Source organism: Emydura macquarii, unplaced genomic scaffold (assembly GCF_026122565.2).
Source record: "Emydura macquarii macquarii isolate MOO-44397 ecotype Brisbane River unplaced genomic scaffold, CSIRO-AGI_Emac_v2 contig_1790, whole genome shotgun sequence".
NCBI classification, from domain to species: Eukaryota; Metazoa; Chordata; order Testudines; family Chelidae; genus Emydura; species Emydura macquarii.
In genome coordinates, this window is record NW_027131927.1 from 8,820,567 (window position 1) to 8,848,200 (window position 27,634).

Below are 27,634 nucleotides of genomic sequence, written 5' to 3' on the forward strand. Positions count from 1 at the left end.
TGCTCACCAACATGAGCAATTGCTTTCACAAGATACTCTCCCCGTGCTGTTTGCACTGGAGGCCTGTGGAGTGGCAGATGGTTTTTAAACCGGCCCTGATGGATTATCCAGCCTCTAATGGGGTAGAGACATGGTTGTTTTGAAGATGTTTGCACTGAATTCTCCTGCTGATTGGCATCCCAACAGCCCCTATACCTCCCCTCCCCCCAAAGGCACTCTCCTCCCTGGAGTCCATTGCTCGCTGCTTTCCAAATATTTGCCAATGCATATTCCAGAGGCTCATTCAATCAAAATGCAGGTGTGTGACAGAGATTCCATCCCTTTTCTTTCTCTAAGGGAGATGACGTGAGTGTAATGTACTCGGTGGGGAACACACTAGGTATCTAAACGGATTATTATTTTGATATTGCCAGGCCAAATCCGGAGGCCCTTGTTCATGCCAGTCTCTCCTTATCAATAAAATTATAATCCCAATAGCATTTGTTCTGTGTTTGTGTTATTCAAATAACAAATATCACAGGATCTTTTTCAGGGGATAAGGCAACAAGCCATGTTTATTGTGAATACAGAAATTCGGTAAACAGTATCAATAAAAAAGTATCAACACTGTAACAGCATCAATATTGTTCTTTACTTAGTGAAATAGTATCAATAATGTAAATACTAGGAAAACAATATCAACATTGAACCAATACTACAATTACAGACATTTCAATTGGTACTTTCATTCACGCTTACACACATACACAGACAGGGAGATAGACAAACATACATAGGTGTCTCACAGATGTTATAGTTACCAGCCTCTTGGTAGGCACTGGCCAGGTGACTGTAGCATGAGGGTGAGGAGCAAGGTTCTGCTGATGTGCACTGGTACTCGTGGCTGGTGTGGTGATGTAGACCTGAACCTCCAGCCTTCATCTTTCTGTCCCCTTTTGTATGGAAAAGGCCCCATGTAAGTCTATGGGTTTTTGCTCTGTCATTCTGCATCTGCACAGTGTTGCAAGTCTGATCAGATTTTGTTCTTCGAAGTGGGCTGACTTCAAAGTTATCAGAGTGGGCTCCTCTTCGGCCAGTTGAGTGGTAAAAGTTATTATCTTCGCTCCTTTCTTCCTCCCTCAAAGTTTTAGGTGTTTTCTTCCTCTGTTTCAACATCCCTTACTCAGACCAATTGTTCAACCACTCTCCCTGTCTACACCCACCTCAATTGCTCAGCCATTCACACTTCAATCACTCAGTGCCAACTCCTAGCTGAAGAATTCACATATTAATTTTAAAGCAAACATTATTTCATTTTTGCCCGTGTCTTTCACAATTAGGTAGGTATATGTAATTACATTTCACAGTGTTGCTTTTTATACTTAAAATAGGGTTTTTACAAATATATTGAAAGTGGGTAAAAATACCAGAAAAAATGGTCAGTGAAGTGGTTTTACAAACAATCTTAAAACAAATAAAATTATAGAAAGTAAAGACAGACTTGAATTATTACGCAGTAAATGGATAGTTTAAATAGGCTGTAGTGAACATATAAAAGGGTAGAACAATAAGAGTCAGTTGAGGTTTTAACTTTTGATTAAAGTTACAATGTGTCAGGCTGAAGTGCCTCTTGGTAGGAAGTGTGTGTGGGGGGTGGTGTTTGTAGCTCTGTTCTTTCATGTATTTCATGAAAACAGGATTGGACCAACATTTGTACAGCCTCAAGCACAGTGGGCTGGACGAAAAACAAGAATTCCATTTCATGACAAATGTCTAAGTTTTGGCCTTTGTGTCTATTCCAATGTGGAACCAAACCAAGCCCTTAGAGCCCACCCTAAAATATCCAATAGTTCAGTGGTTTTGGCCCTGCCCTGGGATGTGGGAGACCCAGGTTGAAGTCTTGGTGAGAATCAGGCAGAGCAGGGTTTTCAACGGATGTTTCCCATATCCCAGATGAATCATGGAGCTATTGTTTAGTCAGGGCTGGAGGCCAGAAAGTCCATCCTGGCCCTGAGAAACCTTCCTGATGAAATTTTCATCTAAACTGATGTGTTTCTGCAGCAAGTTTCCATTTGACAAATGGGCATTTCCCAGTGACAAACATTTAGTTGAAACGTTCCCAGCCATTTCAAGTCCTGGTCCGTGCCTGAGACTCCTAGCTCTTACTGCAATGCATGTGATGAATAATGTAATACCTTCCTTGTCTCACCAAATGTGCGTTGGCTTTCCTGCCACCCAAACCAGATCTGAAATCAGTGTCATTCCCAGCTCAGTGCTTCACGCTACAGACAGAGGGGGAATGGACAGCTGCTACTCTGGCCATTTGCTGCATTCTTCTTTTTCCTCCTTGATTTAGTTTTCTGAAATGATTTGCTGATCTGGCTGCACCCTGAAAGGGTTGATTTCTGAGTCCATTTGGAGCCAACAGGCACAGCTGCAATACCCTTTCTGCTGCCCCCTTCATGCTGACATCTATGTTCCCCCATTCTCTACCCCTGTCTCCTGAGGGTGGTCAATACTAGCTAGCTCCCCTCCAGCTTTTTGTTATTATTTTGAATAAAATTAAAATTGTACATCTGTAGAAATCATTCCCTGGACATTTTTAAAGGTGCCCCTACTAACACCAGTGGGGGCCTAGTGGGGGGGGGGGTAATTTAAAATCAACCAAAATGTTTCAGTCAACTCTAACCAATTTTTTTGGTCTAGTTTTTTGTTTAATTTCTGAAGGCATTTTTGTGTGTTTTTCACCTTTGTTTTAAAATTGGCCAAATCTGAATTTGGGGTGCTGTTTTTAAATGAAAACTTGCAACAAAACAGATTGAAATGGTCAAAGCAAAATGTTTTGATTGTTTTCAATATTTTTTACTCGGCTAAAACTATTCATCAAATTTGACCCAAATACGTGAAGTTTCAGAACACTGAAAAATGCATTTTCTGATGAAAATTCTAGCCATCCAAAAGAATTGCCCAGCTCTAGCTATAATTTACAAGTGCTGCTCTCAGACATTTGCCATTTTTAACCAAATATCCTCGGTGACAACTCCTGCTCTCACCCATTAGGACAAAGCATGGAAGGAGAGTCCCACTCTGCAGAATGGATTAAAAGGATTCCTACCCCTTGTGTTCCCTCCGTGTTCCATTGCCATGGGGATAGCTACACCACCGGCCCAATGCTGCTTTCTTATACTTGGGCAGCCTCGCTGTCGCTGACAGAGTGTAACTAAGAGCAGCCTTCGGCTCACTAGCTCTGTCTTGCTTTGAACAAAATTACCTTGCAGAAGGATGGAATGCGATCCAGAGTGGAGGCCCCAAAGCTATTTGAACCCTATTTATTAGCTGAACTAGAGGATTGAACTAGGGCTTGGCGCAGATGGGCTGCACTAGGGATGACTTGCATTCTCTGCATTCTGATTTCCAAAATGGTGCTTGTGACGGGGTGTATGAGGAAGGTCTCAGAGAGGCCTTGGGGGCCAGCCAAGCCCCACCCCTCCAGCCCTGTCAATCATGGATGATGCGGAGGAGGTCTTTCAACCCAGTGCAGATTCACCAGACCTTAACAGAAATACCAGCTCCGGACATGATAGCGGGAACAGAAGGGACAAGGAGCCCTGCTTCGGGCTCATTTTACTCGGTTGCTTGAAATTGATGCTCCCATAAGGTTCTTTTTCAGGTTGGAGCAAAAGTCTACAGACCATCAGCAGATTTGTTGCCTGCGGCTGCTGGATAATTATCTGATGGCTGACCCTGCTGGGATCCAGAAAGTAGCTGTTCCTTTCTACAGTACTCTGAACTTGCCTGAAGCCTGGGATATGCTGGCAATGAAGGAGCTGCACCAGGAGATACCCTGTCTGACTGGGGAGGAGCAGCGGTGCCTTGACTCCCCGATGCCACTGCAGTATCTCTCTCTTAAAGTCCAGCAGCTTTCTACAGGCAAGGTCCCAGGTATTGGGCAGGCCTTCTTTTCAGCAGAGATTGTTGCCTGGAAGCAGAACAGGCACAGGAGCAGATAAAGCAAGAGGTGTTGCTAGAACATGGAGCAAGAAAGCAAGCAGGAGCAGAAAGGACGCAATGTGGGTAGAAAACCTCAAAGCGGACAATCAGAATTTGGGCCGGGAACCACTTGATCTGCATTCAAAGGCTGTACCGTGAAGCTACGTGCCCTTGCTTGAGACATTGCCAATACATAACACAGAAAGTTTCCAAGGGGAAAACCACCACTACTTTCATGACGCATTGCCAGAACGCACATCTCCCACACCTTCGTTATCTGCTACTTGGGCATCGTTTCAAAAGGAAGGAGGCTAGAACAGAATGGATTGTCAACATGAAGGAGAAGGAAAGACAAGTTATCAACACCCGATGGCTCTCTGGCCTCGCCCGAGCTGCAGTAGGATTCATCTAGAATTCCATCTAGTGCTTTTTGGTGAGACCAAAGCCTGACAACACCCAGCGAATGAGATTGAGAGCAATGGAAGAGGGCACTTCTGCCTGGATGTTGCATTGCAGAAAGATCAACAATAGATCATCTAGTGAGGAAAACTTACCCCGGGGCCAGCATTCCCAGACAGGAGTACCCGGAGGATGGAGGCTGTGCTGAGCTACAAATGTGAAAGAGCTAGTTTATTGTGTAGGAAGATGAAAAGGTGACACCCCGATGAGAGCTGGGGAAGAAAATAAACCAAGGAAAATCCCTCTTGCTGATCTGTCTGTCAGATAGAACCTGAATGTTCCATCCCACACCATATAATTAAACAAGATCAGGCTCCCGTGACAGGCATCTTCACTACACTGCATGAGATTAAAGCCCTGACTCAGCCCACACTCGCAAATCATATTCAATCTGACCTGATGTATTGAAAAAAAAATCCCACTCTGCTTTCTCAGACACCAATCATGATCCCTAGAGCTTCCGAGCAGTAGATCTCAAAGCATTGTACCAAAAAGGTAAACCTCTTTATCTCAATTGTACAGCTGGGGAAACTGAGGTTCAGTGATTTGCCCACAGTTAGTCAGCAGGTTATTGATAGAACTAGGAATAGAACCTCAGTCTCCAGAGCCTCATCTAGCACCATACCCCCTTGGTCCTGCTACACTGAAGAAATGCCAGCCTAGGCATGGTTGATGGGTAATAATGTGAACCTACTCTTCTCTCATAGGACAATAACCAGGGTACAGGTGCCAAAGCACACTTAAAAAAATCGAATTCAGCCAAAGCAGAGTGTATCTGTGACTTGAGAACTACATCTCTCCCAAATTCAAGCTCTACTGTGTTCCTGCTGAGTTGCTGGTGCTGTTGGGGGAAAGCAGGGCAAAGCATAAAGACACAAGTTTATTTTATTCAGTGTTTAAAATGGCAAACCCCATTTTTTCTCTCAATATTTAAAAAAAAAAAAAATCATTCCAAGGCTAAGAAGAAACATGCCGAATGTCAGCATAAACACTTGGTCAATGCAGAGGGATTGAGAAGACCCTTCAGAAGAGGCTCGTTTGTTCACCTCAACGCTAAGCATCCTGATGGACTCCACTTACAAAAAAATCTAGTTACATTTACAACTGTACAGAAAGAAGCATGTTGCCATTGACTTCATTTGGGCCAGGATTTTACCCACAGTGTTTAAACATGAAACAGTACACTGTGGCACTCATTGACAGTCTCACGGAAATAAGAGTACAAAAAAGCAGGGACTCCTTTCCATTCTGACACTATTTTGGACAAATCTCGTGATGCCTTGGTGTTATCATATCAGTACAACGTTATTTTACCAGCGTTCTCATATGATCCTACCTTCTCAGTGTAATGCATGCAGAGAAGGGAGCACAATCCTGACTGTGGTGGAATTAAAAAGGGACTTCTCACGCTCACAACCACAAACACAGGACGAGTCAAACATTGCTCTCCAAACCATTGCACAAACAAACCAAGTAATTCAGGATGTCACACTCCGGTATGGAATGAAACCAGTAAAGAGAGTAATCTATCAAACAAGCAGGCTTGAAACATGGAATCAGAACTCTTTTTTGTGTTACACCATTGAAACAAAGCACCTCAACAATTATTTTTAGTGGATGAAGAATGCTGAGGGGGTTCTCTAAAATAACTCAAAAAACACTAAATGCGTTTCAGTTTGATTTTAATAAAACAATTCAAGCAATGCCTTACGGATAAGTATCAGAGTCATCAGATAAAATCTGGGTGCCCCCTTCCCCTCTTCTTCTTACACAGCAGCCTACCTCTTCCACATTTCTGGCTCACCTATGGCCCCCATCATCCAGGTGCTCCTTTCCAGTAACCTGGGCTCTTGATTTCTCCCCCATCTTAAGGTTTTCCTCAGTAGACAACGTATTGCTGATCTCTCCGCAATGCAAGGTCCACGCGGATGTGCCCTCTTGCGTTCCTCTCACGCTCTCCCACTGAGCTGTGTCAGGCTCTCCTCTCACCAAAGTGCTCTACATCACGTTCTATGCACATCTACTGCACCTCGGGCAAGGCCAGAGAGCCGTCGGGTGTTGATGATCTGTCCTTCCTTCTCCTTCACAATGGCAATCCAAGCCAGTTCTAGCCTCTTTCTTTTTGAAACGGCAACCAAGTAGCATCTAAGGAAGCTAGGGGAGATGTGTTTTCAGCAATCCATCATGAAATTGTCGGCAATTTTTCCTTGCTATCTTTCTGTGTCGTGTAGCGGCAAAGTGTTGAACAAGGGGACTCAGGTCAGGGGTAGACCCTCCGAGTACAAAACAAACGGTCCGCTGTTTGGCGCTTCAGGAGTCCTTTCATCTTTTCCATGCTCATTGCATCCTTTCCCCGTCTGCTTGCTTTGCTTTCTTGCGATGGCTCCTGCTTTCTCTGTTTCTGCTCACAGGAAAGAGCCACTGCTGAAGGGCAAGGCAGGAACTTTCCCATTGTCTTTCAAAGCTGTTAGATCCAATCTAAAAGGCATGAGAGGAAGCCAGTTTGGCCCAAGCTCATTTCTCGTCTGTCGGAGGTCTTAATTCTGTGTGTTTGACGGCATGCAACACTGGAGCGAGAAGCAGAGGCTGGAGGAAGATTTTAGAAAGAAGTTGCTGTGGCTGACGTTAGCATCCAGTGGTCATGGAGTGGGGCATAACTGAGAGGAGAGCATTTCAGTAGAGATGGTTGGCATCCCAGCTGGACTCTGGCTGTCTCCGTAGCCGCCGCTCTAGGGGCACCTTCTCAACTTGAAGTTGCCGTAGCTCCTGTCGACACTCACTTTCCTTCTCTCCTCACGTCCATGCCCCATACAGCCTCCCTTGCCTTTAGAGACCGTTCGTACCAGCCTCGTCTTGTAGATGATGCCCAGGTGAGAGTTTTCATGCCTTCAGCCCCTGAAATTCTTCCAGAGGTCACCTCACCTCCATTCTGGCTTGGCAAGGCCTCCGCGTCTGCATTCAAGAAGAGGATGTCAGAGCTAGAGACAAAGAAAGCCTTATCTCTCCGTTCTTCCCGTCACTCTAATACAATTCTGGAGATGTAATTCTTTAAGCAGTAAGGTGTCAGTTCAACAGAGACTTGGCCGTCTGTGCTTAGCCAATGCTTTGCGAAATGTGGAGCTTGTACTTGGGGCGGTGAACGTAGGCGGGCAATTTCAAGATTGCCTGTTGCCCCCTTTCAGAGAGGGGGGCATAGCTCAGCGGAAGAGCATTTGACTGCAGATCAAGAGGTCCCCAGTTCAAATCTGGGTGCCCCCTTTCCCTCTTCTTCTTACACAGCAGCCTACCTCTTCCACATTTCTGGCTCACCTATGGCCCCCATCATCCAGGTGCTCCTTTCCAGTAACCTGGGCTCTTGATTTCTCCCCCATCTTAAGGTTTTCCTCAGTAGACAACGTATTGCTGATCTCTCCGCAATGCAAGGTCCACGCGGATGTGCCCTCTTGCGTTCCTCTCACGCTCTCCCACTGAGCTGTGTCAGGCTCTCCTCTCACCAAAGTGCTCTACATCACGTTCTATGCACATCTACTGCACCTCGGGCAAGGCCAGAGAGCCGTCGGGTGTTGATGATCTGTCCTTCCTTCTCCTTCACAATGGCAATCCAAGCCAGTTCTAGCCTCTTTCTTTTGAAACGGCAACCAAGTAGCATCTAAGGAAGCTAGGGGAGATGTGTTTTCAGCAATCCATCATGAAATTGTCGGCAATTTTTCCTTGCTATCTTTCTGTGTCGTGTAGCGGCAAAGTGTTGAACAAGGGGACTCAGGTCAGGGGTAGACCCTCCGAGTACAAAACAAACGGTCCGCTGTTTGGCGCTTCAGGAGTCCTTTCATCTTTTCCATGCTCATTGCATCCTTTCCCCGTCTGCTTGCTTTGCTTTCTTGCGATGGCTCCTGCTTTCTCTGTTTCTGCTCACAGGAAAGAGCCACTGCTGAAGGGCAAGGCAGGAACTTTCCCATTGTCTTTCAAAGCTGTTAGATCCAATCTAAAAGGCATGAGAGGAAGCCAGTTTGGCCCAAGCTCATTTCTCGTCTGTCGGAGGTCTTAATTCTGTGTGTTTGACGGCATGCAACACTGGAGCGAGAAGCAGAGGCTGGAGGAAGATTTTAGAAAGAAGTTGCTGTGGCTGACGTTAGCATCCAGTGGTCATGGAGTGGGGCATAACTGAGAGGAGAGCATTTCAGTAGAGATGGTTGGCATCCCAGCTGGACTCTGGCTGTCTCCGTAGCCGCCGCTCTAGGGGCACCTTCTCAACTTGAAGTTGCCGTAGCTCCTGTCGACACTCACTTTCTTTCTCTCCTCACGTCCATGCCCCATACAGCCTCCCTTGCCTTTAGAGACCGTTCGTACCAGCCTCGTCTTGTAGATGATGCCCAGGTGAGAGTTTTCATGCCTTCAGCCCCTGAAATTCTTCCAGAGGTCACCTCACCTCCATTCTGGCTTGGCAAGGCCTCCGCGTCTGCATTCAAGAAGAGGATGTCAGAGCTAGAGACAAAGAAAGCCTTATCTCTCCGTTCTTCCCGTCACTCTAATACAATTCTGGAGATGTAATTCTTTAAGCAGTAAGGTGTCAGTTCAACAGAGACTTGGCCGTCTGTGCTTAGCCAATGCTTTGCGAAATGTGGAGCTTGTACTTGGGGCGGTGAACGTAGGCGGGCAATTTCAAGATTGCCTGTTGCCCCCTTTCAGAGAGGGGGCATAGCTCAGCAGAAGAGCATTTGACTGCAGATCAAGAGGTCCCCAGTTCAAATCTGGGTGCCCCCTTTCCCTCTTCTTCTTACACAGCAGCCTACCTCTTCCACATTTCTGGCTCACCTATGGCCCCCATCATCCAGGTGCTCCTTTCCAGTAACCTGGGCTCTTGATTTCTCCCCCATCTTAAGGTTTTCCTCAGTAGACAACGTATTGCTGATCTCTCCGCAATGCAAGGTCCACGCGGATGTGCCCTCTTGCGTTCCTCTCACGCTCTCCCACTGAGCTGTGTCAGGCTCTCCTCTCACCAAAGTGCTCTACATCACGTTCTATGCACATCTACTGCACCTCGGGCAAGGCCAGAGAGCCGTCGGGTGTTGATGATCTGTCCTTCCTTCTCCTTCACAATGGCAATCCAAGCCAGTTCTAGCCTCTTTCTTTTTGAAACGGCAACCAAGTAGCATCTAAGGAAGCTAGGGGAGATGTGTTTTCAGCAATCCATCATGAAATTGTCGGCAATTTTTCCTTGCTATCTTTCTGTGTCGTGTAGCGGCAAAGTGTTGAACAAGGGGACTCAGGTCAGGGGTAGACCCTCCGAGTACAAAACAAACGGTCCGCTGTTTGGCGCTTCAGGAGTCCTTTCATCTTTTCCATGCTCATTGCATCCTTTCCCCGTCTGCTTGCTTTGCTTTCTTGCGATGGCTCCTGCTTTCTCTGTTTCTGCTCACAGGAAAGAGCCACTGCTGAAGGGCAAGGCAGGAACTTTCCCATTGTCTTTCAAAGCTGTTAGATCCAATCTAAAAGGCATGAGAGGAAGCCAGTTTGGCCCAAGCTCATTTCTCGTCTGTCGGAGGTCTTAATTCTGTGTGTTTGACGGCATGCAACACTGGAGCGAGAAGCAGAGGCTGGAGGAAGATTTTAGAAAGAAGTTGCTGTGGCTGACGTTAGCATCCAGTGGTCATGGAGTGGGGCATAACTGAGAGGAGAGCATTTCAGTAGAGATGGTTGGCATCCCAGCTGGACTCTGGCTGTCTCCGTAGCCGCCGCTCTAGGGGCACCTTCTCAACTTGAAGTTGCCGTAGCTCCTGTCGACACTCACTTTCTTTCTCTCCTCACGTCCATGCCCCATACAGCCTCCCTTGCCTTTAGAGACCGTTCGTACCAGCCTCGTCTTGTAGATGATGCCCAGGTGAGAGTTTTCATGCCTTCAGCCCCTGAAATTCTTCCAGAGGTCACCTCACCTCCATTCTGGCTTGGCAAGGCCTCCGCGTCTGCATTCAAGAAGAGGATGTCAGAGCTAGAGACAAAGAAAGCCTTATCTCTCCGTTCTTCCCGTCACTCTAATACAATTCTGGAGATGTAATTCTTTAAGCAGTAAGGTGTCAGTTCAACAGAGACTTGGCCGTCTGTGCTTAGCCAATGCTTTGCGAAATGTGGAGCTTGTACTTGGGGCGGTGAACGTAGGCGGGCAATTTCAAGATTGCCTGTTGCCCCCTTTCAGAGAGGGGGCATAGCTCAGCGGAAGAGCATTTGACTGCAGATCAAAAGGTCCCCAGTTCAAATCTGGGTGCCCCCTTTCCCTCTTCTTCTTACACAGCAGCCTACCTCTTCCACATTTCTGGCTCACCTATGGCCCCCATCATCCAGGTGCTCCTTTCCAGTAACCTGGGCTCTTGATTTCTCCCCCATCTTAAGGTTTTCCTCAGTAGACAACGTATTGCTGATCTCTCCGCAATGCAAGGTCCACGCGGATGTGCCCTCTTGCGTTCCTCTCACGCTCTCCCACTGAGCTGTGTCAGGCTCTCCTCTCACCAAAGTGCTCTACATCACGTTCTATGCACATCTACTGCACCTCGGGCAAGGCCAGAGAGCCGTCGGGTGTTGATGATCTGTCCTTCCTTCTCCTTCACAATGGCAATCCAAGCCAGTTCTAGCCTCTTTCTTTTTGAAACGGCAACCAAGTAGCATCTAAGGAAGCTAGGGGAGATGTGTTTTCAGCAATCCATCATGAAATTGTCGGCAATTTTTCCTTGCTATCTTTCTGTGTCGTGTAGCGGCAAAGTGTTGAACAAGGGGACTCAGGTCAGGGGTAGACCCTCCGAGTACAAAACAAACGGTCCGCTGTTTGGCGCTTCAGGAGTCCTTTCATCTTTTCCATGCTCATTGCATCCTTTCCCCGTCTGCTTGCTTTGCTTTCTTGCGATGGCTCCTGCTTTCTCTGTTTCTGCTCACAGGAAAGAGCCACTGCTGAAGGGCAAGGCAGGAACTTTCCCATTGTCTTTCAAAGCTGTTAGATCCAATCTAAAAGGCATGAGAGGAAGCCAGTTTGGCCCAAGCTCATTTCTCGTCTGTCGGAGGTCTTAATTCTGTGTGTTTGACGGCATGCAACACTGGAGCGAGAAGCAGAGGCTGGAGGAAGATTTTAGAAAGAAGTTGCTGTGGCTGACGTTAGCATCCAGTGGTCATGGAGTGGGGCATAACTGAGAGGAGAGCATTTCAGTAGAGATGGTTGGCATCCCAGCTGGACTCTGGCTGTCTCCGTAGCCGCCGCTCTAGGGGCACCTTCTCAACTTGAAGTTGCCGTAGCTCCTGTCGACACTCACTTTCTTTCTCTCCTCACGTCCATGCCCCATACAGCCTCCCTTGCCTTTAGAGACCGTTCGTACCAGCCTCGTCTTGTAGATGATGCCCAGGTGAGAGTTTTCATGCCTTCAGCCCCTGAAATTCTTCCAGAGGTCACCTCACCTCCATTCTGGCTTGGCAAGGCCTCCGCGTCTGCATTCAAGAAGAGGATGTCAGAGCTAGAGACAAAGAAAGCCTTATCTCTCCGTTCTTCCCGTCACTCTAATACAATTCTGGAGATGTAATTCTTTAAGCAGTAAGGTGTCAGTTCAACAGAGACTTGGCCGTCTGTGCTTAGCCAATGCTTTGCGAAATGTGGAGCTTGTACTTGGGGCGGTGAACGTAGGCGGGCAATTTCAAGATTGCCTGTTGCCCCCTTTCAGAGAGGGGGGCATAGCTCAGCGGAAGAGCCTTTGACTGCAGATCAAGAGGTCCCCAGTTCAAATCTGGGTGCCCCCTTTCCCTCTTCTTCTTACACAGCAGCCTACCTCTTCCACATTTCTGGCTCACCTATGGCCCCCATCATCCAGGTGCTCCTTTCCAGTAACCTGGGCTCTTGATTTCTCCCCCATCTTAAGGTTTTCCTCAGTAGACAACGTATTGCTGATCTCTCCGCAATGCAAGGTCCACGCGGATGTGCCCTCTTGCGTTCCTCTCACGCTCTCCCACTGAGCTGTGTCAGGCTCTCCTCTCACCAAAGTGCTCTACATCACGTTCTATGCACATCTACTGCACCTCGGGCAAGGCCAGAGAGCCGTCGGGTGTTGATGATCTGTCCTTCCTTCTCCTTCACAATGGCAATCCAAGCCAGTTCTAGCCTCTTTCTTTTTGAAACGGCAACCAAGTAGCATCTAAGGAAGCTAGGGGAGATGTGTTTTCAGCAATCCATCATGAAATTGTCGGCAATTTTTCCTTGCTATCTTTCTGTGTCGTGTAGCGGCAAAGTGTTGAACAAGGGGACTCAGGTCAGGGGTAGACCCTCCGAGTACAAAACAAACGGTCCGCTGTTTGGCGCTTCAGGAGTCCTTTCATCTTTTCCATGCTCATTGCATCCTTTCCCCGTCTGCTTGCTTTGCTTTCTTGCGATGGCTCCTGCTTTCTCTGTTTCTGCTCACAGGAAAGAGCCACTGCTGAAGGGCAAGGCAGGAACTTTCCCATTGTCTTTCAAAGCTGTTAGATCCAATCTAAAAGGCATGAGAGGAAGCCAGTTTGGCCCAAGCTCATTTCTCGTCTGTCGGAGGTCTTAATTCTGTGTGTTTGACGGCATGCAACACTGGAGCGAGAAGCAGAGGCTGGAGGAAGATTTTAGAAAGAAGTTGCTGTGGCTGACGTTAGCATCCAGTGGTCATGGAGTGGGGCATAACTGAGAGGAGAGCATTTCAGTAGAGATGGTTGGCATCCCAGCTGGACTCTGGCTGTCTCCGTAGCCGCCGCTCTAGGGGCACCTTCTCAACTTGAAGTTGCCGTAGCTCCTGTCGACACTCACTTTCTTTCTCTCCTCACGTCCATGCCCCATACAGCCTCCCTTGCCTTTAGAGACCGTTCGTACCAGCCTCGTCTTGTAGATGATGCCCAGGTGAGAGTTTTCATGCCTTCAGCCCCTGAAATTCTTCCAGAGGTCACCTCACCTCCATTCTGGCTTGGCAAGGCCTCCGCGTCTGCATTCAAGAAGAGGATGTCAGAGCTAGAGACAAAGAAAGCCTTATCTCTCCGTTCTTCCCGTCACTCTAATACAATTCTGGAGATGTAATTCTTTAAGCAGTAAGGTGTCAGTTCAACAGAGACTTGGCCGTCTGTGCTTAGCCAATGCTTTGCGAAATGTGGAGCTTGTACTTGGGGCGGTGAACGTAGGCGGGCAATTTCAAGATTGCCTGTTGCCCCCTTTCAGAGAGGGGGCATAGCTCAGCGGAAGAGCATTTGACTGCAGATCAAGAGGTCCCCAGTTCAAATCTGGGTGCCCCCTTTCCCTCTTCTTCTTACACAGCAGCCTACCTCTTCCACATTTCTGGCTCACCTATGGCCCCCATCATCCAGGTGCTCCTTTCCAGTAACCTGGGCTCTTGATTTCTCCCCCATCTTAAGGTTTTCCTCAGTAGACAACGTATTGCTGATCTCTCCGCAATGCAAGGTCCACGCGGATGTGCCCTCTTGCGTTCCTCTCACGCTCTCCCACTGAGCTGTCTCAGGCTCTCCTCTCACCAAAGTGCTCTACATCACGTTCTATGCACATCTACTGCACCTCGGGCAAGGCCAGAGAGCCGTCGGGTGTTGATGATCTGTCCTTCCTTCTCCTTCACAATGGCAATCCAAGCCAGTTCTAGCCTCTTTCTTTTTGAAACGGCAACCAAGTAGCATCTAAGGAAGCTAGGGGAGATGTGTTTTCAGCAATCCATCATGAAATTGTCGGCAATTTTTCCTTGCTATCTTTCTGTGTCGTGTAGCGGCAAAGTGTTGAACAAGGGGACTCAGGTCAGGGGTAGACCCTCCGAGTACAAAACAAACGGTCCGCTGTTTGGCGCTTCAGGAGTCCTTTCATCTTTTCCATGCTCATTGCATCCTTTCCCCGTCTGCTTGCTTTGCTTTCTTGCGATGGCTCCTGCTTTCTCTGTTTCTGCTCACAGGAAAGAGCCACTGCTGAAGGGCAAGGCAGGAACTTTCCCATTGTCTTTCAAAGCTGTTAGATCCAATCTAAAAGGCATGAGAGGAAGCCAGTTTGGCCCAAGCTCATTTCTCGTCTGTCGGAGGTCTTAATTCTGTGTGTTTGACGGCATGCAACACTGGAGCGAGAAGCAGAGGCTGGAGGAAGATTTTAGAAAGAAGTTGCTGTGGCTGACGTTAGCATCCAGTGGTCATGGAGTGGGGCATAACTGAGAGGAGAGCATTTCAGTAGAGATGGTTGGCATCCCAGCTGGACTCTGGCTGTCTCCGTAGCCGCCGCTCTAGGGGCACCTTCTCAACTTGAAGTTGCCGTAGCTCCTGTCGACACTCACTTTCTTTCTCTCCTCACGTCCATGCCCCATACAGCCTCCCTTGCCTTTAGAGACCGTTCGTACCAGCCTCGTCTTGTAGATGATGCCCAGGTGAGAGTTTTCATGCCTTCAGCCCCTGAAATTCTTCCAGAGGTCACCTCACCTCCATTCTGGCTTGGCAAGGCCTCCGCGTCTGCATTCAAGAAGAGGATGTCAGAGCTAGAGACAAAGAAAGCCTTATCTCTCCGTTCTTCCCGTCACTCTAATACAATTCTGGAGATGTAATTCTTTAAGCAGTAAGGTGTCAGTTCAACAGAGACTTGGCCGTCTGTGCTTAGCCAATGCTTTGCGAAATGTGGAGCTTGTACTTGGGGCGGTGAACGTAGGCGGGCAATTTCAAGATTGCCTGTTGCCCCCTTTCAGAGAGGGGGCATAGCTCAGCGGAAGAGCATTTGACTGCAGATCAAGAGGTCCCCAGTTCAAATCTGGGTGCCCCCTTTCCCTCTTCTTCTTACACAGCAGCCTACCTCTTCCACATTTCTGGCTCACCTATGGCCCCCATCATCCAGGTGCTCCTTTCCAGTAACCTGGGCTCTTGATTTCTCCCCCATCTTAAGGTTTTCCTCAGTAGACAACGTATTGCTGATCTCTCCGCAATGCAAGGTCCACGCGGATGTGCCCTCTTGCGTTCCTCTCACGCTCTCCCACTGAGCTGTGTCAGGCTCTCCTCTCACCAAAGTGCTCTACATCACGTTCTATGCACATCTACTGCACCTCGGGCAAGGCCAGAGAGCCGTCGGGTGTTGATGATCTGTCCTTCCTTCTCCTTCACAATGGCAATCCAAGCCAGTTCTAGCCTCTTTCTTTTTGAAACGGCAACCAAGTAGCATCTAAGGAAGCTAGGGGAGATGTGTTTTCAGCAATCCATCATGAAATTGTCGGCAATTTTTCCTTGCTATCTTTCTGTGTCGTGTAGCGGCAAAGTGTTGAACAAGGGGACTCAGGTCAGGGGTAGACCCTCCGAGTACAAAACAAACGGTCCGCTGTTTGGCGCTTCAGGAGTCCTTTCATCTTTTCCATGCTCATTGCATCCTTTCCCCGTCTGCTTGCTTTGCTTTCTTGCGATGGCTCCTGCTTTCTCTGTTTCTGCTCACAGGAAAGAGCCACTGCTGAAGGGCAAGGCAGGAACTTTCCCATTGTCTTTCAAAGCTGTTAGATCCAATCTAAAAGGCATGAGAGGAAGCCAGTTTGGCCCAAGCTCATTTCTCGTCTGTCGGAGGTCTTAATTCTGTGTGTTTGACGGCATGCAACACTGGAGCGAGAAGCAGAGGCTGGAGGAAGATTTTAGAAAGAAGTTGCTGTGGCTGACGTTAGCATCCAGTGGTCATGGAGTGGGGCATAACTGAGAGGAGAGCATTTCAGTAGAGATGGTTGGCATCCCAGCTGGACTCTGGCTGTCTCCGTAGCCGCCGCTCTAGGGGCACCTTCTCAACTTGAAGTTGCCGTAGCTCCTGTCGACACTCACTTTCTTTCTCTCCTCACGTCCATGCCCCATACAGCCTCCCTTGCCTTTAGAGACCGTTCGTACCAGCCTCGTCTTGTAGATGATGCCCAGGTGAGAGTTTTCATGCCTTCAGCCCCTGAAATTCTTCCAGAGGTCACCTCACCTCCATTCTGGCTTGGCAAGGCCTCCGCGTCTGCATTCAAGAAGAGGATGTCAGAGCTAGAGACAAAGAAAGCCTTATCTCTCCGTTCTTCCCGTCACTCTAATACAATTCTGGAGATGTAATTCTTTAAGCAGTAAGGTGTCAGTTCAACAGAGACTTGGCCGTCTGTGCTTAGCCAATGCTTTGCGAAATGTGGAGCTTGTACTTGGGGCGGTGAACGTAGGCGGGCAATTTCAAGATTGCCTGTTGCCCCCTTTCAGAGAGGGGGGCATAGCTCAGCGGAAGAGCATTTGACTGCAGATCAAGAGGTCCCCAGTTCAAATCTGGGTGCCCCCTTTCCCTCTTCTTCTTACACAGCAGCCTACCTCTTCCACATTTCTGGCTCACCTATGGCCCCCATCATCCAGGTGCTCCTTTCCAGTAACCTGGGCTCTTGATTTCTCCCCCATCTTAAGGTTTTCCTCAGTAGACAACGTATTGCTGATCTCTCCGCAATGCAAGGTCCACGCGGATGTGCCCTCTTGCGTTCCTCTCACGCTCTCCCACTGAGCTGTGTCAGGCTCTCCTCTCACCAAAGTGCTCTACATCACGTTCTATGCACATCTACTGCACCTCGGGCAAGGCCAGAGAGCCGTCGGGTGTTGATGATCTGTCCTTCCTTCTCCTTCACAATGGCAATCCAAGCCAGTTCTAGCCTCTTTCTTTTTGAAACGGCAACCAAGTAGCATCTAAGGAAGCTAGGGGAGATGTGTTTTCAGCAATCCATCATGAAATTGTCGGCAATTTTTCCTTGCTATCTTTCTGTGTCGTGTAGCGGCAAAGTGTTGAACAAGGGGACTCAGGTCAGGGGTAGACCCTCCGAGTACAAAACAAACGGTCCGCTGTTTGGCGCTTCAGGAGTCCTTTCATCTTTTCCATGCTCATTGCATCCTTTCCCCGTCTGCTTGCTTTGCTTTCTTGCGATGGCTCCTGCTTTCTCTGTTTCTGCTCACAGGAAAGAGCCACTGCTGAAGGGCAAGGCAGGAACTTTCCCATTGTCTTTCAAAGCTGTTAGATCCAATCTAAAAGGCATGAGAGGAAGCCAGTTTGGCCCAAGCTCATTTCTCGTCTGTCGGAGGTCTTAATTCTGTGTGTTTGACGGCATGCAACACTGGAGCGAGAAGCAGAGGCTGGAGGAAGATTTTAGAAAGAAGTTGCTGTGGCTGACGTTAGCATCCAGTGGTCATGGAGTGGGGCATAACTGAGAGGAGAGCATTTCAGTAGAGATGGTTGGCATCCCAGCTGGACTCTGGCTGTCTCCGTAGCCGCCGCTCTAGGGGCACCTTCTCAACTTGAAGTTGCCGTAGCTCCTGTCGACACTCACTTTCTTTCTCTCCTCACGTCCATGCCCCATACAGCCTCCCTTGCCTTTAGAGACCGTTCGTACCAGCCTCGTCTTGTAGATGATGCCCAGGTGAGAGTTTTCATGCCTTCAGCCCCTGAAATTCTTCCAGAGGTCACCTCACCTCCATTCTGGCTTGGCAAGGCCTCCGCGTCTGCATTCAAGAAGAGGATGTCAGAGCTAGAGACAAAGAAAGCCTTATCTCTCCGTTCTTCCCGTCACTCTAATACAATTCTGGAGATGTAATTCTTTAAGCAGTAAGGTGTCAGTTCAACAGAGACTTGGCCGTCTGTGCTTAGCCAATGCTTTGCGAAATGTGGAGCTTGTACTTGGGGCGGTGAACGTAGGCGGGCAATTTCAAGATTGCCTGTTGCCCTGTTTCAGAGAGGGGGGCATAGCTCAGCGGAAGAGCATTTGACTGCAGATCAAGAGGTCCCCAGTTCGAATCTGGGTGCCCCCTTTCCCTCTTCTTCTTACACAGCAGCCTACCTCTTCCACATTTCTGGCTCACCTATGGCCCCCATCATCCAGGTGCTCCTTTCCAGTAACCTGGGCTCTTGATTTCTCCCCCATCTTAAGGTTTTCCTCAGTAGACAACGTATTGCTGATCTCTCCGCAATGCAAGGTCCACGCGGATGTGCCCTCTTGCGTTCCTCTCACGCTCTCCCACTGAGCTGTGTCAGGCTCTCCTCTCACCAAAGTGCTCTACATCACGTTCTATGCACATCTACTGCACCTCGGGCAAGGCCAGAGAGCCGTCGGGTGTTGATGATCTGTCCTTCCTTCTCCTTCACAATGGCAATCCAAGCCAGTTCTAGCCTCTTTCTTTTTGAAACGGCAACCAAGTAGCATCTAAGGAAGCTAGGGGAGATGTGTTTTCAGCAATCCATCATGAAATTGTCGGCAATTTTTCCTTGCTATCTTTCTGTGTCGTGTAGCGGCAAAGTGTTGAACAAGGGGACTCAGGTCAGGGGTAGACCCTCCGAGTACAAAACAAACGGTCCGCTGTTTGGCGCTTCAGGAGTCCTTTCATCTTTTCCATGCTCATTGCATCCTTTCCCCGTCTGCTTGCTTTGCTTTCTTGCGATGGCTCCTGCTTTCTCTGTTTCTGCTCACAGGAAAGAGCCACTGCTGAAGGGCAAGGCAGGAACTTTCCCATTGTCTTTCAAAGCTGTTAGATCCAATCTAAAAGGCATGAGAGGAAGCCAGTTTGGCCCAAGCTCATTTCTCGTCTGTCGGAGGTCTTAATTCTGTGTGTTTGACGGCATGCAACACTGGAGCGAGAAGCAGAGGCTGGAGGAAGATTTTAGAAAGAAGTTGCTGTGGCTGACGTTAGCATCCAGTGGTCATGGAGTGGGGCATAACTGAGAGGAGAGCATTTCAGTAGAGATGGTTGGCATCCCAGCTGGACTCTGGCTGTCTCCGTAGCCGCCGCTCTAGGGGCACCTTCTCAACTTGAAGTTGCCGTAGCTCCTGTCGACACTCACTTTCTTTCTCTCCTCACGTCCATGCCCCATACAGCCTCCCTTGCCTTTAGAGACCGTTCGTACCAGCCTCGTCTTGTAGATGATGCCCAGGTGAGAGTTTTCATGCCTTCAGCCCCTGAAATTCTTCCAGAGGTCACCTCACCTCCATTCTGGCTTGGCAAGGCCTCCGCGTCTGCATTCAAGAAGAGGATGTCAGAGCTAGAGACAAAGAAAGCCTTATCTCTCCGTTCTTCCCGTCACTCTAATACAATTCTGGAGATGTAATTCTTTAAGCAGTAAGGTGTCAGTTCAACAGAGACTTGGCCGTCTGTGCTTAGCCAATGCTTTGCGAAATGTGGAGCTTGTACTTGGGGCGGTGAACGTAGGCGGGCAATTTCAAGATTGCCTGTTGCCCCCTTTCAGAGAGGGGGGCATAGCTCAGCGGAAGAGCATTTGACTGCAGATCAAGAGGTCCCCAGTTCAAATCTGGGTGCCCCCTTTCCCTCTTCTTCTTACACAGCAGCCTACCTCTTCCACATTTCTGGCTCACCTATGGCCCCCATCATCCAGGTGCTCCTTTCCAGTAACCTGGGCTCTTGATTTCTCCCCCATCTTAAGGTTTTCCTCAGTAGACAACGTATTGCTGATCTCTCCGCAATGCAAGGTCCACGCGGATGTGCCCTCTTGCGTTCCTCTCACGCTCTCCCACTGAGCTGTGTCAGGCTCTCCTCTCACCAAAGTGCTCTACATCACGTTCTATGCACATCTACTGCACCTCGGGCAAGGCCAGAGAGCCGTCGGGTGTTGATAACTTTGAAATTAATGACCCTCAAACAAGGTGGAAGGATTTCTAGTGCCAAATAACTAGAATTTCGTCACCCACCAAAGTGAGCTCTGTTCTGTCTCAATCTTTGGAAGCAGGGGATTCTGAGAGCTAGTTCCTTTGGGAATAGTTCTTTCCCCTAAAAACTTTGGTCTCTTTCTCCACAAGCCAAAGAGAGACTATCAGGCATGAAGGGAACAGGGAGTGTATTATATTCTTGGCTGACGTGATCTGTCTTGTAATCTTGTCTTTCCTGTTACTCCAGACTGTGGTTAATGTGAAGCCATTCCTTCCGCAAAGACTAATGATACGATGAAGAAGTGACTGCATTCTTATGCCACCTCTGTAATAGCAGGACACAATGGCAATTCCTTTTAGTGCTTCCCAGCTTAGGAACACACAAGGTGTCCCAATGCGGCTCTGACCCAGAGAATTTCCACAGTGTATATGCGTTGCATTCTTATATCTGAGTAGCTGTGAGACAGCAGCCTGGCAGTGGATCATAGAGGAAAATGAAATAAAGAGAACATGGGACTCACTATGTCTAGGTCATGAAGGCTGTCTGTTCTTACTTGTCAGCAAGGAGACCGTCAGGTTGTGAGGCAAGGGGCAACAGAAGGGTCTGTTTGTGGCTGAGTGAAGGAAAAGAAGAGGAGATCCCCAAGGAGTTTTGGGCCCAGGTGGCATAGGATTTGGCTTCCAATTCAGTGGTGCTGTCTTTTGAAAATTTGACCCCAAATAGCAGAAAGCTCCAGCAAACAGAGAAGTTCATGAGATTTCTGCCATATTGGGACAAAATCTCATGACAACCATAATTTCCACAACATGGAGGCTACAGTATGGCCCTTCTTGATTTGGCTGCATAAACAAAGCTGCATGGGTAAGCTCATACCCAGGGATTCCAATCTGAGCCTGCCCTTCCTCCCTAAATGTAGTGGCGTTAAGGTTCAGGCTTTGGGATTTGGCCCACGTTTACTAAATAGTTTCCTATATTACCCCCCAGTATTGTCCACATCACAAAAGCAACGCCGCTAACGACATGGCTCTGACCACCAACAGCTATGGAAATGCCAATTGCCAGGAAGAACATTTTTAGAAGCAATTAATAAAAGAGCAGAACTTTTTTTTTTCTCTATATGAACTCTCTGAAGAAGGACCGTGGCAACAGAATGGCAGTGTTCAATGTGCATATTAGCATTTTAATCATTAAACAAGAATGATAGATAATATACAGTATGAAACAAGGATTAAAAATGGGCAGTTCATATTTGAACTTGACTGCCATCCAGTTCAACATGAGACTCATGATTCAGGCACAACTCCTAGATGTCTCAGAGCAATAATCTATGCAGTGCTCATATTTGTTTAGATTATTAAATGAAGACAAACTCTAAAGTATTTCTGTGCTGCTAAAGAACTGGTCATTTCATCAATTACTTTTAAAATGTTAACATATTCTTTCTACCACATTAAGGTTAATTATTGCAGTCGGCAATACATTGCATCTTTCATGGAGACATGAATACAAGTGCATTAATGGTTCTTAAGTCCCGACAGATTCCCAACCCTTCAAATGCTTTATCAGGAAGACAGAGGCTGTTAAATGTTATGAATGACAAAGAGCTTAAGAAAGTGAGTCCAAAGAAAATGATCTCTGTAGCTGAAGGGAAGAACACCCAATGACACATTCACGGTCCCAGGGGCTGGGTTTTGTTGGAGTCTGTTCTGGAGTGCAAGGAGTTAACAAGTGAGCCTGCACTCTGATCACTCTGGCACTAGGGCTGGTTGGGGTAGGAAATGTAATTAGCCAGACAGGCTTGCTGGCTGGGTGAGTTGGGTGATTAATTAGACCATCAGCTGAGCACTGCTAAAAAGACACAGGAAAGGAGTGCAGAGGGAGAGGAGTGGCGCTAGCTGAGCCCACGATGAAGTGGAAAAGGGGACCATCCTGTGGCAGGTATGTCCCTTGACAATGAAATACCAACAGAAATTTTGGACTGCTAGCCGGACTTTAAGTGATGCAGCCCTGAGCCTTTGCACAGAAATTAACTGACTGGGCAACCCTTTGGCTAAGACCAGAGATCTGAAGCGTGGAGTTAAAAATGGCTGTCATAATATTGGAACAATTTTTCCAGTGCCCCCAAGAGTGTGTGAAGGTGGACGTTCCCAAGAGGAATAGCTGGCTGTTTCAGGACGTGGACTCAGGGAAGACGGGGGGGCGGGTGGGGAGGGGGAAGGAGAGCCACCTGATCGCTGTATGGGCAGCCCAGAAGAAAAAGGAGATGAGAGAAACTCCTTCAGGGAACTGGGGGCGGGTTGCTGCCAGTGTGGTCATCCAGGACACATGAAGAGACACTGCCCTGTCATGGAATGTGGGCTTGCAAATGTGGTGGGTGCATGGCAGCTAAGGTGGGAAGGGCAGAAAAAGACAATGCCCACCATCCCGGTGAAAGAGGCACAAGAAAGGACTGGCAGACACTGGCTGGGGATGCGCCCTGATCCAGAAGGATTTGGGAAAGCCCCACTGGACGCTGCCAGGTGGGAGTTTAGAGTTAGAATGCATCCACAGGGAGAAGAACCTGCCCGGTAGCAGAGGTACTCCTAGAAGTTAAGGGGAAATTTACATGGAAGTGGGTGGGGGTGGCCTCATCCACCTGGTATGGGGACAGATTGGAGCCTCTTCCCTTATCAGGGAAAAATGCAGGCCCAGGACTGACCGGCAGCAGGACTGACAGAAATGAGAGACAAGGGCATGAGATGGGAGAATCACAAAATCCTAGAGCAAAAGAAAGAAGCCAGAAGGAAAATGAGAGTGCCCTAGAGAAAGGGAGAGGAGAAAAAGGTGGTCCCAGAACCAGGCTTATAGGAAAAGAGCAACCCTAGCTTGTTGTCAAGAGTCAGTGAGTCCCAGGAACACTGGCCACCAGGAGGAGGAACTCTGGGACCAATCTGTTAGGGGCTGGGAGAACCAGGATCCCTAGTTATGGGGGGAAACGAGGGCAGCAACAGGCCCGACTCCAAGTCAAAGGGGGAGAGGGCCAGGAGATCTGGTGAGTGGGCTGCCTGTGGTGTGAAGAGCTGTGGGCCGAAATGTTCCTAGTGTAGGTGGAAGATGGATAACCACCCTGGGGCTTGTGTGAGTGCAAAGAGTCCAGCGCCTTCTCTGAAGAAGGGAGGGTTGGGGAAAGGGAAACCGAGCGGTGAGGCAGGCAGCGTGACAGTGCAGAGCACTAAGAGGTCAGCCCGCAGTCTGATAGCTCTGCCACTAATTGATTCCCCACCCCGGGGAGGGCTGATTGGGGTAGGAAATGTAATTAGCCAGCCAGGCTAGGCGGCTGCATGAGCTAAATGATTAATTAGCCCATCAGCTGAGGACTGCTAAAAAAGGCACAGGGAAGGAAGGGCAAGAGAAGAGGAGCAGGGCTAGCTGAGCCTAAAGTCGGAGTGACAGTTCTGCTAGGGGAGTGCAGACCCTTTGGGCAGGAGGCGGTGAAGCTGGGACAAAGATTCCCAGGAGAGACAAGTAACAACTGCTCAGAGAAGGTAAGTGTTTGTTTCCAAGCCAGCTGTTCCAGTGAAATGCCAGGCTCCCCTGCCTGTGCACTGACTGCGAACCGGTCCTGGGACGCTCCACACACGTTTCCTGGCCTGGAAAGGGATTGTCTGTGGAAGGTTACAAAGAAGCAGGCCGGCCCATCTCCTGTATTTCCAACCTTCTGCTTACCAGGACTGGGCACCCCTGAGCTACTGTGCAGGGGAAACACCAGTCCTGGGTGCTGGAGGAGGCGAGAATTCTCTGGGGAAAAGGGCATAGTAGGGTGACCGACAACAGGACCCTTTGCCTCTCAGACCTGATGCTGATAGCAGTGGCATACCGTGGGTCTCCGGCGCCCAGGGGCCATATTTACATTGGCACCCCCCCCATCGGCAGTGCCTTGTGGGGGGGAGGGGGGAATCCGCAGGTCCGTGTCCCGCTCTCCCCCCGCTATGGGAGTGGTGGGGGCTCCCTGGCAGTGTGCGGGGGGGACCGTGACGGGCTCTGGTCCCCATAGCTCCCTCCTTGCACCCAGTGCAGGAGTGGAGGGGCCAGAAGCATGCCCTGGCTGCCTGCAACAAGGGGCGGGGCAGCTCCTCCTCCTCCGAGGGCCTGGCCAGCACCCTTCCCCAGGCTGGCACTGGGGGGCATGGCCCCCCTTTCCCTTCTCCGTAGGCCACTGGCTGATAGGGATCCTCTACTAATCCTGTGGCTCTCAGACCCAGAAGGCCTCCCGCTTACATCATACATGAGTTTCTTTAGCCAGCACATTGCTCCAGTTGGACCACTCCTGATGTGGGCGCTCAGGTGCCTCCGAAGAAGCGAGCTCCACGTGCAGCTCACCAGGGAGGAGGTGAAAAAGCACAAGAGCGGCAGCACACAGACACTGTCTGGCAGGGACCACTGACATGGAGAAATGTAACCTGGCCAGTATCATGAGATTGATTGATGTGGGCCTTCAGCAAGTTTCTATAGCAACGACTAGCTTCACAGACTGTGTGCCTCCTTAAAGGGAAGGGTCTGTGAGAGAAACTTGCCTGTCAGTTATCCCCTGCCGTTTAACTTGGCCCAGGCCAGGTCTGTCCTAAGACAGGCTACCAGCTGTTGGTGCAGCACAAAGATGGCACGAGAGAGCAGATTGGACTGAGACAGCACTGCACTGTGGAAGCTCAGACCCATAGCACTGCCTGAAATTCTTGTTTATCCACCATAAAGCTTGAGGAACATGCACTTCCCTGGGCTTGCGTGCTCTGAGCATAATGAACTGTCTCTGAAGGCGTGCTCCAGGGTGTGCCTAGGGGCATCGGACTAAAGATGTTAACCAGGAGACAGGGACTTTTTGAAATGACCCTGTTTTATGAGCAGGCTGAGTAGTGATGGACTGTGGTGGTTTTGTCCCCTAGTGGTCTTTCCTTGTGAAATCTCCCAGAAGCCCATAGAAAGCTGTGACTCAGAGCTGAAGTTTAAAATTAACTCCACTATTTATCAAACAGATGATACAGTTGTTGTGTGTAAACAGAGATGAGATCAGTGATCTAACTAGGGCCATCTGCCCTTCATCTGACTAAAAGGAAAAACAGAGCCCCTGTAATTGATTTCAGATGATCAAATGCAATTTGCTTAGGGTCCAATTTATAACAAAGTAAAACAGATACCGCCTGGGCCTGTAATTTGGGCTAGATTAAAATGGTTAGAATCTTATAGTGCCTCTGTATTTACAATTTTAAAAGGTTAAACGCAAGGTTACGATTCAGACTAGTAATGGAAGAAGTTGCAAAACTGGGAGCCAATACAGGATTATTTTCCTTTTTAAATTTTGGGTTGCTTTAGTTAGATGATGAAGTTAAAAAAATTAAAAACAATGAGAGTCCTGCAGCACCTTAAAGACTAACAAATTTCTGTAGGCATAAGCTTTTGTGGGCTGCAACCCACTTCATTATCTGACTTCTGCATCTGACGAAGTGGGTTGCAGCCCACGAAAGCTTATGCCCACAGAAATTTGTTAGCCTTTAAGGTGCTACAGGACTCTCATTGTTTTCGCTGTATACAGATTAACACTGCTACCCCTCTAAAAAAATTAAAAATCATTACAATATAAGCACCAATCCTCTAAATATACAGTTGGGTCAACATCTGTGGATCAAATTTTTGAGTTAGGCAAGAATTTTAAATTTATCATGGCTCTTGCCTTTCTGACTTTGAACAGATCATTTTCTCATGGAGTTTCACAAGATCTTTGAATTCAATGTCCAATTGGATGCCTGATGATATTTAACAGCCAATTGTTACTGTTAGTGGCTGTCATCTTTGGGGGCGGAAGGGGGGTCTTGAATAGTTATTTTTGTTTTAAAATGTGTCCACTTTTACTAGACTATTGTATTTTTTAAAAAAGGAATAAAGCTATACATATTAAATAAGTTTAACCATTTTTTAAAAAGAGCATCCATCCCTAATTTTGCAGGCACATATAAAACCCCAATGTTATGAGCGCCTCCTAGTGGCTCAGCTGTGGTAGTTACTTAACAAACAACTTTCCTGTATTTCTGTTGGTGTCATTTTATGCCGCTAATGAACAAACACATACAAGCACAAAGTTCATTTACTATAAGTATCCAAAAGGAGCATTTTTGGTGTTTATATTATAATTATTTTTAATGTTGCTTATACTTTCTAAATTAATAGTTTTTAAATAAATCCATGTTGATATCAGTTACATGGGAATAAACTAAAAATCAGTGCTTTGTAAGTTTCCAAGAGTTTCCTAAAAAGAAAGGAAAATTTGATATCAAAGAAATATCTGACAGTCATTTTACAAGCCGTTTCCATGGCAAACCACTGAAGTGGAATTCAGAGATGCAGTTTTTTCCTGTGGGCAAGTAACTGCATAAAAACAAAAAGCTACAAACAGGAGCAGTCAATATGGAATGAAATGGGCACCAAATACAGAAAGTATCTGCAAACACAGTATTGTCTTTTGGTTAAAGCAGAGAAATAGGAACCCTGGTTTCTATTCCTGGATCTGCATTCACTGTGTGATCCTTGACAAATAATTTAGTCCAACATTTGCCAGCTTGGGTGCCCATCGTTACAGATCTACATTTATATATTTAGGCATCTAAGTAAGAAGTCTTGTTTCCAGAGGTGTTGGGAAACCCAAAATACCAACTTCCATGGGCTCGAGACTTCAGTTTACTTTATTTAGGTGCCTACATTTTGGCACCCAAAACTGAAGACGTTGGTCACACTTTCTGTACAGCTGTTCCCTCACGGGGCATTGTGTGATATTGTTCTTTCACTATTTTAACATATTGACAGTGGAAATGTAGAGCCTGCATGCACACTGGAATTTATTTTGCATAAGGTTCCTTAGGGGTGCAAAGAATTTCAACAGGTATCAGTGACAGATTTTCTTTCTCACAGCCTGCTGCATCTTAAGGGTTTGCTCTGTCAGACTGGTAGGGTGGTGGTTGTTGTTGGGTTTTGGGGTTGGGTTTTTTTGGTAAATCATGGTTACCCAGACAGTATTTCGTACAGTGGAGCCACTTAGTGCCAACGGATCACTAACATAGAAATTCTTGAGAGAACCGGCTTACAGTCTATGCAGACTATGCTGGACACTCACAGGCTTTGCTGGCTGGGACATGTGGAACGCATGCCTCAAGATTGTCTGCTGAAGCTTGTGCTCTGTGGCCAACCCAAGAACTACATAGAGGAAGGCCAAAACACTGATACAGCAACAAGGTCAGGCAGGACCTCAAGAAATTCAGCATTCCCACTGACATCTGGGAGAGCCCTGCCCACAACTGCTCAGTCTGGAAAAGACGGGTCAAGACTGGTGCCGTCATCGTGGAGAGTCATCAGAGAGCCCAGGTTGAGGCCCATCTGTGAGCTAGGAAGCAGAGTGGGCTCCAACCTCCATCTGGCGAGTGGCCCTCTAGCCACGGTGGGAAGGGCTGCCGCTCGCACATTGAGCTCTTCTCCCACACCACTGCCAAGCACCATTGACTCACTGACTACGTCATGTTTCTTTTCATCTGAAGTTGGATGGCCATAT

At 48.1% G+C, this 27,634-nt stretch overlaps 9 non-coding genes across 9 annotated transcripts; all 9 read left to right on the forward strand.

Moving 5' to 3' along the window:
- Positions 1-7,614: 7,614 nt before the first annotated feature.
- Positions 7,615-7,686, forward strand: TRNAC-GCA (transfer RNA cysteine (anticodon GCA)). The gene has a single exon. It is a non-coding gene; the product is annotated as a tRNA-Cys (tRNA).
- Positions 7,687-9,117: 1,431 nt separating this feature from the next.
- On the forward strand, positions 9,118-9,189 carry TRNAC-GCA (transfer RNA cysteine (anticodon GCA)). The gene has a single exon. It is a non-coding gene; the product is annotated as a tRNA-Cys (tRNA).
- Positions 9,190-10,621: 1,432 nt separating this feature from the next.
- TRNAC-GCA (transfer RNA cysteine (anticodon GCA)) lies at positions 10,622-10,693 on the forward strand. The gene has a single exon. It is a non-coding gene; the product is annotated as a tRNA-Cys (tRNA).
- A 1,433-nt stretch (positions 10,694-12,126) lies between these two features.
- Positions 12,127-12,198, forward strand: TRNAC-GCA (transfer RNA cysteine (anticodon GCA)). Its single transcript has one exon. It is a non-coding gene; the product is annotated as a tRNA-Cys (tRNA).
- A 1,432-nt stretch (positions 12,199-13,630) lies between these two features.
- Positions 13,631-13,702, forward strand: TRNAC-GCA (transfer RNA cysteine (anticodon GCA)). Its single transcript has one exon. It is a non-coding gene; the product is annotated as a tRNA-Cys (tRNA).
- Positions 13,703-15,134: 1,432 nt separating this feature from the next.
- On the forward strand, positions 15,135-15,206 carry TRNAC-GCA (transfer RNA cysteine (anticodon GCA)). Its single transcript has one exon. It is a non-coding gene; the product is annotated as a tRNA-Cys (tRNA).
- A 1,433-nt stretch (positions 15,207-16,639) lies between these two features.
- On the forward strand, positions 16,640-16,711 carry TRNAC-GCA (transfer RNA cysteine (anticodon GCA)). The gene has a single exon. It is a non-coding gene; the product is annotated as a tRNA-Cys (tRNA).
- A 1,433-nt stretch (positions 16,712-18,144) lies between these two features.
- TRNAC-GCA (transfer RNA cysteine (anticodon GCA)) lies at positions 18,145-18,216 on the forward strand. Its single transcript has one exon. It is a non-coding gene; the product is annotated as a tRNA-Cys (tRNA).
- Positions 18,217-19,649: 1,433 nt separating this feature from the next.
- On the forward strand, positions 19,650-19,721 carry TRNAC-GCA (transfer RNA cysteine (anticodon GCA)). Its single transcript has one exon. It is a non-coding gene; the product is annotated as a tRNA-Cys (tRNA).
- Positions 19,722-27,634: the final 7,913 nt, after the last annotated feature.